Source organism: Brachyistius frenatus, unplaced genomic scaffold, assembly GCF_029030835.1.
Source record: "Brachyistius frenatus isolate BFR_SWC_R1_liver_20210118 unplaced genomic scaffold, ASM2903083v1 Contig_437, whole genome shotgun sequence".
In the NCBI taxonomy this organism is placed as follows: domain Eukaryota; kingdom Metazoa; phylum Chordata; class Actinopteri; family Embiotocidae; genus Brachyistius; species Brachyistius frenatus.
The window spans coordinates 1-10,278 of NW_027211036.1; the positions used below are offsets into that span (position 1 = coordinate 1).

Genomic DNA, 10,278 nt, shown 5'->3' on the forward strand with positions numbered 1-10,278 from the left:
GAGCTCCTGCTCCGACGACGTGTCCTCGTCCACTACGTCCCTGAAAAACAGGTGGTACACGAAGACCACACTGGCAGGACTGATGAAGCACTGGTCCTGAAGGGGACGAGAGACAGCAGGTCAAACAGACGGAGAGTACCTGAACGCAGCACGGTGATGCACAGGGAAGATCAAACACCCTCATGAGGAAGGATTCAGTTATCGACCAGCAGAAAGCCCACGTTCTCTAAGCACCGTTGTCCTGCTGTTGGAAGTATTTTGGCGTGTTGGAGAAGCCTGTTGCCATGGCAACACAGTTCAGGTGGTTCCCAGTGAATGTTCCCCTCACAAGGTCCCAGTGGAACTCTGTGTTGACAGTCTGACTCTGGGGGACAAATTCACGGGACACAAACAAAGCCCAGCTGGTGTCTCCTGACCTGACGCACCTTGTTTGGTCTTGGACAGTGAAGCTCCGCCCCTCTTGAAACATGATGTCACTCAGAACACCTGGTGGCTTCATCACCGGAGACTTTCTGAAGCATTTCAAGGGTCTCTGTTGCCCGTTTACAACTTTTGTTATAAACCAGACCTGGGCATTTTGCGGCCCGCGGGCCACATCCGGCCCTTTGTGCGTCCCTGTCCGGCCCGCGTGAGGCCAATCATAAATTACAAAATAAATTTTAAAAAGTATCTATGTCGAGTGTGCAATACAACGGTGCTGCTTTTGTTTTGAAAAGCATTATTTGTATTACTTCCGTGTGGACGCATGCGCGTGCGTGATTGTGAGTGAATGTGAACAGCGGCAATCACAAATTACAAAATAATTTTAAAAAAACATCTATGTCGTGCGTGCAATACAACTGTGCTGCTTTTATTTTGAAAAGTGTTATTTATGGACGTATGTCCGTGTGTAACCTGTGAGTGAAGGTGCACAGCGACCAGTGATGCCCGGTTACCCCCGAGATGTCAGCTCACGCTAAAAAAAGAAAAGTTGATGACGAATGCCGTGTTTTCAACAAGACGTGGACTGCCAAGTATTTCTTTACAGAAATTAAAGGTAAAGCCGTGTGCTTAATTTGTGGTACACAGGTTGCTGTGTTTAAAGAATATAATTTGAATCGCCACTACACGACGAAGCACGAAGATAAATACCGGAATCTGTCTGATGAAGAGCGCGCAAGGGAGGCTGATGCGTTGATGGTAAAACTGCAAACCCAACAAGGACTTTTTGCCAAATTTCACACCCCCAGAGATGCAGCCGTCAGGACAAGTTTCGTCATTTCTCACAAAATCGCCAGAAAAAGTAAGGCGTTTTCTGACGGAGAGTTTATTAAGGAGTGCTTATTGGACTCTGTTGCGCTGATATGCCCGGAGAAGAGGGGCGCATTTGAGAAGGTGTCACTCTCCCGACGCACTGTAACGAGGCGGGTTGAGACCATCGCTGGAAACTTGGAGCTTCAGCTGAAGAACAGAGCGGCCGACTTTGACTGTTTTTCGCTGGCTTTGGATGAGAGCTGCGATGTACGTGACACCGCCCAGCTGCTCATCTTCTTACGTGGGATAAGACTTTCAAATCACGGAGGAGCTGGCAGCCATGCAGTCAATTAAAGGGACAACCACAGGTAATGACTTGTTCACAGAGGTGTTTGGACATGTTAGGACTGAAATGGGACAAGCTGGCAGGTGTGACAACAGATGGTTGTCCAAATCTGACGGGGAAAAATGTTGGACTTTTAAAGAGGATGCAGGATAAAGTGACAGAAATGAACCCTGTGCAGAAATTGACATTTTTGCATTGTATTATACATCAGGAAGTGTTGTGTAAGACAGTGTTAAAAATTAACCATGTTGTTGATGCTGTAAGTAAAACAGTTAACTTTATCAGAGCGAGAGCGTTAAATCATAGACAATTTGTTGCACTTTTGGAGGAAAATGAGAGTGAACATGGTGACATAAGGTACCACAGCAACGTCAGGTGGCTCAGCCTGAGAAAGTTGCAGCTTCTCTCAAGCCAAGTGAAGGACAACATTCTGACCCACTTGCCAACACTAAAGGAAGCCACAAGATCAGCCGATCACCTCCACAAGTACTCAAGCAAGTTAGAAGCACTGCATGGAGAGTTTTCGAGGCGATTTCAAGATTTCAAAACTCTTGAGAGTGAAATGCACATGGTTTCTTCTCCCTTCAACTGCAGTGTGGACAATGCACCAAGCGATGTTCAGATGGAGCTCATTGACCTGCAGTCTGACCTACTTCTGGCAGAGCACTTCAGGTCAGTCTCACTGCTGGACTTTTACTCCTCCCTCAGAGAGGAGAACTTTCCACACCTGAGGAGGCATGCTCAGAGGATTCTGGTCCTCTTTGGATCCACCTATGTATGTGAACAGACATTTTCTGTGATGAAGTTCAACAAATCCAAACACAGATCCTCTATTACTGATGAGCACCTCTCAGCTGTCCTTCGCATAGCCACCTCAGACATTCAGACAGATTTCAATGCCCTTGTTCAAGCCCAGAACAGACTGGATTATTCGCACTGAAGAGGTAAAATGAGGTGGAAAACATAACAAGTTATTGTTTGTTGTATTGCAGTATTTCTATAAACTTGTTAAGTTGTTTGTTGTTTTTCCTTGTTTGTGGAACAAAGTTAAAGTGTGAACAAGTTAAAAATAAATTGCAGTGATTTAATGATTGTTTTTGTTTTCTTATTTCAATTTCACATAGCCTAATATAAATATTTAAGGATTAAGAGTTTAAATAAAACCATCAAAAGCAATCTGCTTTTGTATAAAGTTAAGTTGGGTTAAATGAAATTATTATTATTATTATTTTTTATCTTACGGTATATCAAAAATAATATTGAGCAAAATTTAATTGAAATATTGTCGATGTGGCCCTCCAGCAGTGCTCGGGTTGCTCATGCGGCCCCCGGTAAAAATTAATTGCCCACCCCTGTTATAAACTGATGTTTCCCTGCTCCGGTTTCAGGTCCATGATGACATCACTAATGTTCACGTTCAAGTCCTCCATGTGCATCTCTGTGCTGCGTTCAGGAACTCGCTGAACGTGTTCGCACCATAAAAACTGAACAGGGAGGACTTGGTGCTAAGGTCTGAGAAGTCAACATAAACAAACAAATAAACAAACAAAAAGTTACCTGCCAGCCCTGAAGCAGCAGCGCCGATCAACGTTTCTGAACCAGAGGACGATCTGATTGGACGACAGCTCCTTCAGTTTGACACAACGACAACGCAGAAAATCTGAAAGACAACGAAGGAGTTCGCCTGTCGATGCCTGCAGAGGAAAAGGGGAGGAGCACCATGATGACATCACTTTCTTTGATTCAATTGTGACATTTTAGTTGAAGGCATTTAAAACTGATCAGAAAGAAAAACATATTTAATGAACCAATTAAAATGTTTTATATGAAAGTTCAGGGACTTGTTCAAACTTCTGTGATTCTTTCATCTCAAAGTTACAGATTAAAACTTTGTTGGATTCTTGTTGCAGTCAGACCACTGAAGAAAAGTGTTAGGGTTAGGGTTAACCCTAACCCTAACACTTTGAGCATTTAATTTTTGAGCTTATTAATATCAGTTAAAAATGTCTTGTTTTACATGATTGCAGATACACAGTGTTCAGAGGAGAGAAGCAGCACCGAACACAGCAACTACAACCCAGGAATTGAGAAAGCAGGTTTCACAGCTCCTGTAGTTCTCTACTGTGTCCACCAGAGTGCAGCAGACGCCTGTTAAGTACTGTGTGGAGGATCGTGGTCTCTGATTGGATGAAGTGGAAAAGTATATTTCCCATGTTCTTGAGTATTTTGTTCCACTTCAGAGTTACTTAGACGTTGATAAAAAAAAGTATGAGAGCAAGCAGTAGTAATATTTGGACAAAGGATATACAAATCATTCAACAGAATACAATCTTTTTCAATTTCAACAATAAACTTTTTACTCTTTTTTTGTAAGTTCTGTCACAAACTAACCCTTCACAACAATTACTTTAACAGAAAACATGTTTCATGTGTTCATGTGCTGTTTCAGTGCTGATTAAGTTGAACAATGAAGTTTTACAAATATCAAACATTGATCACTTTTTGTCACCTCGTTACCACTTCTACAACCAACAGTTCAGCCTCTCAGTAATGAACAAATAGAGAAATCTTAACACTGTTAATAATGTAGTAAAGTACCAGATTGATATTATTAATGATGTCTATCATCTTATGATCACAGCAGGTGTGAGTTACTCAGTGACGTCAGTGAAGAGTTTACAGTGTTGCTCAACAAGCTAGCAGCCAAAGACATGAGCAGACAGACAGACAGACAGACACACAGACAGACACACAGACAGACAGACAGACACACAGACAGACAGACAGACAGACAGACAGACAGACAATTAAAAAACAAGAGAATAACAACGTTGTTTCAGTCCGTATAATAAGATCTCCTGAAAACATGGAAACTCCATGTTTTCAGGAGATCTTATTATACGGACTGAAACAATCTACCAATCAGAGCCCTTGTTGGGGGCGTGGCTGGACCGCATGTGCTCGTTGTTGTTAAGTTTTTGCTGGGGGGGGGGGGTTACTACAGTTTCACTGTGTCCATCTTAAATGTGTACATTCAGAAACCAGTAAATATGTCCGACTGATAAATACTTCTGTGCTTTAACATTGAACTAAATTAAATATAACCTTCAACCAACACTGGGTTTTCTTAAATAACATCATACACAAATGGAAACAGTCAATCTGTGTGAAATCATTTATTACACAATAAAATCATTAAAATAGAAAACAGTCAAATTTAAATGTTGCTACTGTTTAATCATGTAACAGTCAAGAGGTGTTGATCACTAATCGGTCAGCTGTTTTTTTTTATGACCTGTCAGAGGCATGGCTGTAAAAGGTAGGTCATGATGTCAGGAGGTTATTGATGATCTGTGATCAGTTACAGATTGACAGCTGCCCGTCAAGTGTTGTGGGAGTCAGCTGATCTGAGGTCACAGCTACACAGGAGGAGGTAACAGAAGGAAATGAAACAGCTGTGATCATCAGTCCTAAACACACATCTGGTTGTGAGTCCTGTGCTGACTGATGTGGGTTGGGTAGATGTCGCTCTGAGAACCTACAGCAGCTACATGGGCAACAGAACACAGTAGAAACAGCAAGTCTTTCAGTCTCACAATTATAAACACAATATTTCATGAATTACAAATATAGATTTCTTTGGGTTTGTTATCTTTCGTACAGCCATCAGTAGAATTTTTATGTGTGGCTTCATCTACATTATAAAACTCCTCATGTTCAAGCTTTCATCCATCTTTACATCATTTCAGTAAAGTCTGTTTGGAGATATTTTTTCTGCTTCCACAGCTGATTTTTGGAAATTATTGTATTCTAATGTTCAACTTCCTGTTGGTGTCTTGTAACTCTGCTCTCACCAGCCAGCAGCGGTCCTCTGCTTCATCCACCCACCCAATTAGTGCCAGATGTGCAGAACAGCCAATCCCAGCGGGAGCACCGGCGGCAACCGACCAATCGCTGAGGCCTGAGAGAGGTTGTATTGGAAAGCCAAATGAGTAAATAGTGCAGTTGTCTTCTCCAGCGAGTCTTTACAAACATCCTTTAAAACGGCAGTCTGAGTGTGAACATCTTTCCATGTGTCTTTTGTTCCATGCTCTGCATTCACCGCCCTGTAGAACATCAACAACTACAGAACAGCAAGTTCACCATCATCTGTATCTGTTCAACCAACAAAATGATCTGTATTGGTAGCCGGTACTTGGAGGGGGCAGGGCTTCATCCAGAAGTGGCTGTGATTAGACCCAAAGTGGGCAGGAAGTAACTGAAATTGATAGGTAGTTGATCAGAAATTACTAAATTTACTGTTCATTAGAAAACTATTTACAGAAGAGTCACAGAATTGAGCTCATTAGCCTGATTTTTGTATTGATGTAAGTTGAATTGATGTATTTCTTTTATTTGTGTTTTCTCAAAGCTGTGGGACGAGTTAGAAACGGAAGTATGAAAGTATTATTATCAGCACACAAAATACAATGGACAGATTTCTCACCTGGTTGCTGGCTTCATAGACAACCGTCACTGCAAACACAAACACACATCGAGCACAAACACTTCCGTTAGTACGATCACTGCAACACCGTCAAGAAAGTAAACAGGCTCCTCACTTACCGTAGTAATAATCGAAGGTGACGTTGTAGTCGTAGTCAGACGTCACAGTCACTGTCGGGTAGTCATAGTACTCAGTGTTCACTTCTGTTTCACTGCTGTTTACATTTCCTGTGGACAAACAACAACAACAACAACAACAAAGAACAACATGTGAGTCGGTGTCAAGCTGTTGTTGGGTAGTTTGTCGCCATCTACACTCTTTGTACAAAACAACATGCATGTAGAAACAAATCCAAATAAGCTGTCTAGAATATATCTTTGTTTTGTGCTTGTTTGTTGAACCGCATTTTTAAAACTTATCATCTTGTGTAAGATCAAACCAATATATTTCACTTTCAAATCAAAGTATTGTGCTTTTTATCACAGTAGAGCTTCAAGCTGCTTTAGAAAGTATAAATCATGATTTTAGAAGCCTAATATAAAATGTATAGAAAATAAAGTGATGCAGTTTTACTAAATTTTTAAAGAGTTGCACAATGTGTGTAAAATATTTGAAATCATCTACACTCTGATCGTTCTGCATGATGACTTCTGTTCCTCTGGATGATGACATTTCATGTATTTTGCTAACAGATTGAGGAGCTGTACTTTGGCTTTCTGGAAGAAATTGTATTTTCTTGATTATTGTTGTTCTGGTTTTGTACCCTCATGGTTGAAATGAACTTATTGTAAGTCGCTTTGGATAAAAGAGTCAGATAAATAAAATGTAATGAGCTTTTTGTTTCTATGCTGTCAGTTGAAGGTCATTTTTTTATTTCTCAGTCAGTGTGAACATGATCACAGGAATACGAATGTTCTGTTATTGGGTTCACTTTTAACACTGTTCATATATTTACTGACACAGTGTAGAAACTTTGCCGTTCAGCTCCACATACGATGGTAAACAGGAAACCTGGAAGTGACCAGAATCTGTAAAATAACAGCAGTAGTTCATGTGGAGGATGATGTGTGCTCCTCCTCCTCGCCTGCAGACACCCTGCTGATAAACTGAGCCGTGCAGCAGCAGCAGCAGCAGCACAGACTGGAGTCACATTTCACAGAACCATCATTCAACCTGAGGGACTCGCTGTAACGTGATCTCCTTCCTGTGTTGTGGTTTTATAGCTGACGAGGAAGACGAGGCTGCATTCATGAAGAAAAGAGTCCACTTCAGCTTTCTCCTTGTTCCATATAGATTTAAGGACACTGATGGAGATCAATGCTGAGTATATGAAGTCAAACATCAGAAAATCATTCTTATTGTGCAGCTCTGGAAGGGAAAGCAGAGATGGTTTGTTCATTTCATCTTTCATACCTAACCTATTCTTCAGGCTGAGTGAACTGTAAACACATTGCTCTTCATCACACTGATGAATGAAATTTGGCTCAGCTTCATGTCTTTGAATGAACATGTCTGTCAGAATGTGAAGTGAAACGGGTTGAGATGCTTCAGATGGACGGAGATGTGCTGCGACTTGCCTGCGACTCCAACAGAAAGACTTTACAAAGAGTCCCGCATCAGCATTTTCAAGCATGAAGTCGAAAGCTGACTAATAAATCTGTTGAAAAATTCATTTTACAATGGATCTATATAAGCCATGTAGATGTTCATGCAAATTATATTACATTACATTTCATTTATCTGACTCTTTTTTCCAAAGCGACTTACAATAAGTTCATTTCAACCATGAGGGTTCAAAACCAGAACAACGAGAATCAAGAAAATACAATTTCTTACAGAAACCCAAACTACAAAGTTCTATCAGTAAGTTACAATTTAAGATACTAAAGTTCTACTGTTCAAGGTAAAGTCTGAAGAGATGTGTTTTTAGTTTGTGGTGGAAGATGTTCAGAGTTTCTGCTGTCCTGATGTCGGTGGGGAGCTCATTCTACCATTTAGGAGCCAGGACAGCAAACAGTTGTGATTTTGTAATCATTTGGTAACCGTGGAAACAGGGATGCACATCACTGAGTATTTTCCCTGATTAATGAGTTCCATAAAGCTGCTAGAAGGAGTTTCCTTTTTTCAGGTGTCGGTGATATTCTTATGATTTTTCTTACTCTTAATCTTTTTAAACTAATGCTGCTGTAACACAATGCTTCCCCTCGCAAGATCAATAAAGTATATATTTCTATTTTTGATGCACCTTTCTCATTTGTTGTGTCTCATCAGACAATTCTGCTTTTTTTTTTTTTTTCATTTCAAACCTCTTTTTATCTAATTGGTGATTTTCTTTTATGCTGGCTGTCTGACGAATAACATGACACATTTATTTCTCAATTTTACTTGTGAAACGCAAAAATCAGAACTTGGATTCAGTTACAATGAAATTGTTTGAATCCTGTCTACAAGTAAAGTGTAAACTCAGTTCATTCACTTTCTTAAATTTGTATATCTGGCTTTGGAGCACATGGTCACGGCGTACATGGAACGTGTACTTTGCCCTCTGCTGTTATTAAAAATAAAAGAGCTTCCAACACAGCTGGAAAGGCTACTGGTACTTTACAAATACAAAAAGCATCTACGTGTTGATGGAAGTTTTGGTGTGGAGCGTCTGTGTTTGACATCCTGAACTCTGATGGTCCTTTAAGCTCGTTCGCTTCATCTTTTCTAACACAAAGAACAAGATGAACGTCTACATTTTTCATCGTTGACATGTTGGATGTGCTCTGCAGACCTCAGTGGGTTCTTGTTGGATTCATGAACATGAAGAGTCATGTTTCAGGGTTTTGTCTCTTGATTGGAATATTTCCTGTGACAGTGTGAAAACAGAGGAGGTGCGTTTCCTGTCTGATCACATACCGAAGATAAAGTTTCATCATTCAACACAGACTCGCTGGAGGGCAAAGACAAGTGAACCAAAGACAAATTAATTTACGGCTTCATATTTTATCCTCAAATTACCCCAAAACACTAAATCAACAAGGAGAAATGATTTGAATGAAGGAGGACCAGCGGTTCCCTCGGGATTCTTTGTGCTGAGCTGAATATTTATCTGTATTACAGCTCATTAAGTTTGAACTTTTCTACTGACTTAACTTTTGGTTTTGGACACAAAATATACACAGTTGTGTTTTTGCACACGCTGGTCACAATTGTTCTCTGGTCCCATTCTTGCCTGATAGAGGATTTCAGCTGCTCAACAGTTCAGGGTCTCCTTTGTTGTATTGTTCATGTCCTGATGCTCCAGGTGTTTTCAATGATTGACAGGTCTGGACTGCAGGAGGCCAGTTTATCAGCGGACTCTTCTACTAGAGAACCATGCTGTTGGAATACGTGCAGAATGTGGTTGGACGTTGTTCTGCTGAAATAAACAAGACCTTCCCTGAAAGAGACGTTGTCCGGATGGCAGCATATGTTGCTCCAAAACCTGAATATCTCATTCAGCATTAATGCTTCCTTCCAGATGTTCAAGCTACCCATGCCATGTGCACTAATGCATCCCTGTACCATCACAGATGAAAAAAAAACAACCAGGATGGCCCTTTAATTTTACTTTTCTTTTCAGTTTAAAAAGTAGAAAATCAGATGTGACCATAAAGAAATTAGGGTTATATTTCTAATTAGTTACAACATAAAATGACTCTGTGGTTAATCTTAGATTTAGATTCAAACAAATTCAGATTTAAATACATCTGGTTTGAAATAACAGCTTCGTTAAGGTTTATTTACTCAAATCGAAATATGAGTATTTGATTCAACAGCGCAGGTTTGATCTAATAAATAACAAATACACGTAACGATTATTAATCAGGGATAAGTTGTGACATATTTTTTTTTATAAAAGCTACAGTAAATTTTATTTAAAAACAGCCTCATAACTTACAAACCTGTGAGTGAAACAAAGCAACACAGCTGATTACCAATAAAAGCCGGATGGATCTCGATCGATATCTCGTCTTCAGTTCCAGTTCTCAGTTTTACTGAACTTACTTTAAGTTGAATATTTATAACACGGAGCTGACAACTACTTTAACTGCCTGCTGATCAACTGATGGATGGATGTCTGTTATCAGATCAAAGGTCACAGGTCACTCACCACAGCAGGACGTCATGATCAGAGGGAACCAGAGAGAGAGAGCGAGCAAGACCTTCATCCTGGATGAGAGACACA

The 10,278-nt window shown here is 40.3% G+C and overlaps 1 long non-coding RNA gene across 1 annotated transcript; it reads right to left on the reverse strand.

Moving 5' to 3' along the window:
• Positions 1–4,740: 4,740 nt before the first annotated feature.
• Positions 4,741–10,278, reverse strand: LOC138637179 (uncharacterized). Its single transcript, XR_011312348.1, has 5 exons — positions 10,204–10,278; positions 6,185–6,292; positions 6,066–6,094; positions 5,434–5,540; positions 4,741–5,126 (listed from the first exon to the last, which is right to left on the reverse strand). It is a non-coding gene; the product is annotated as an uncharacterized lncRNA (long non-coding RNA).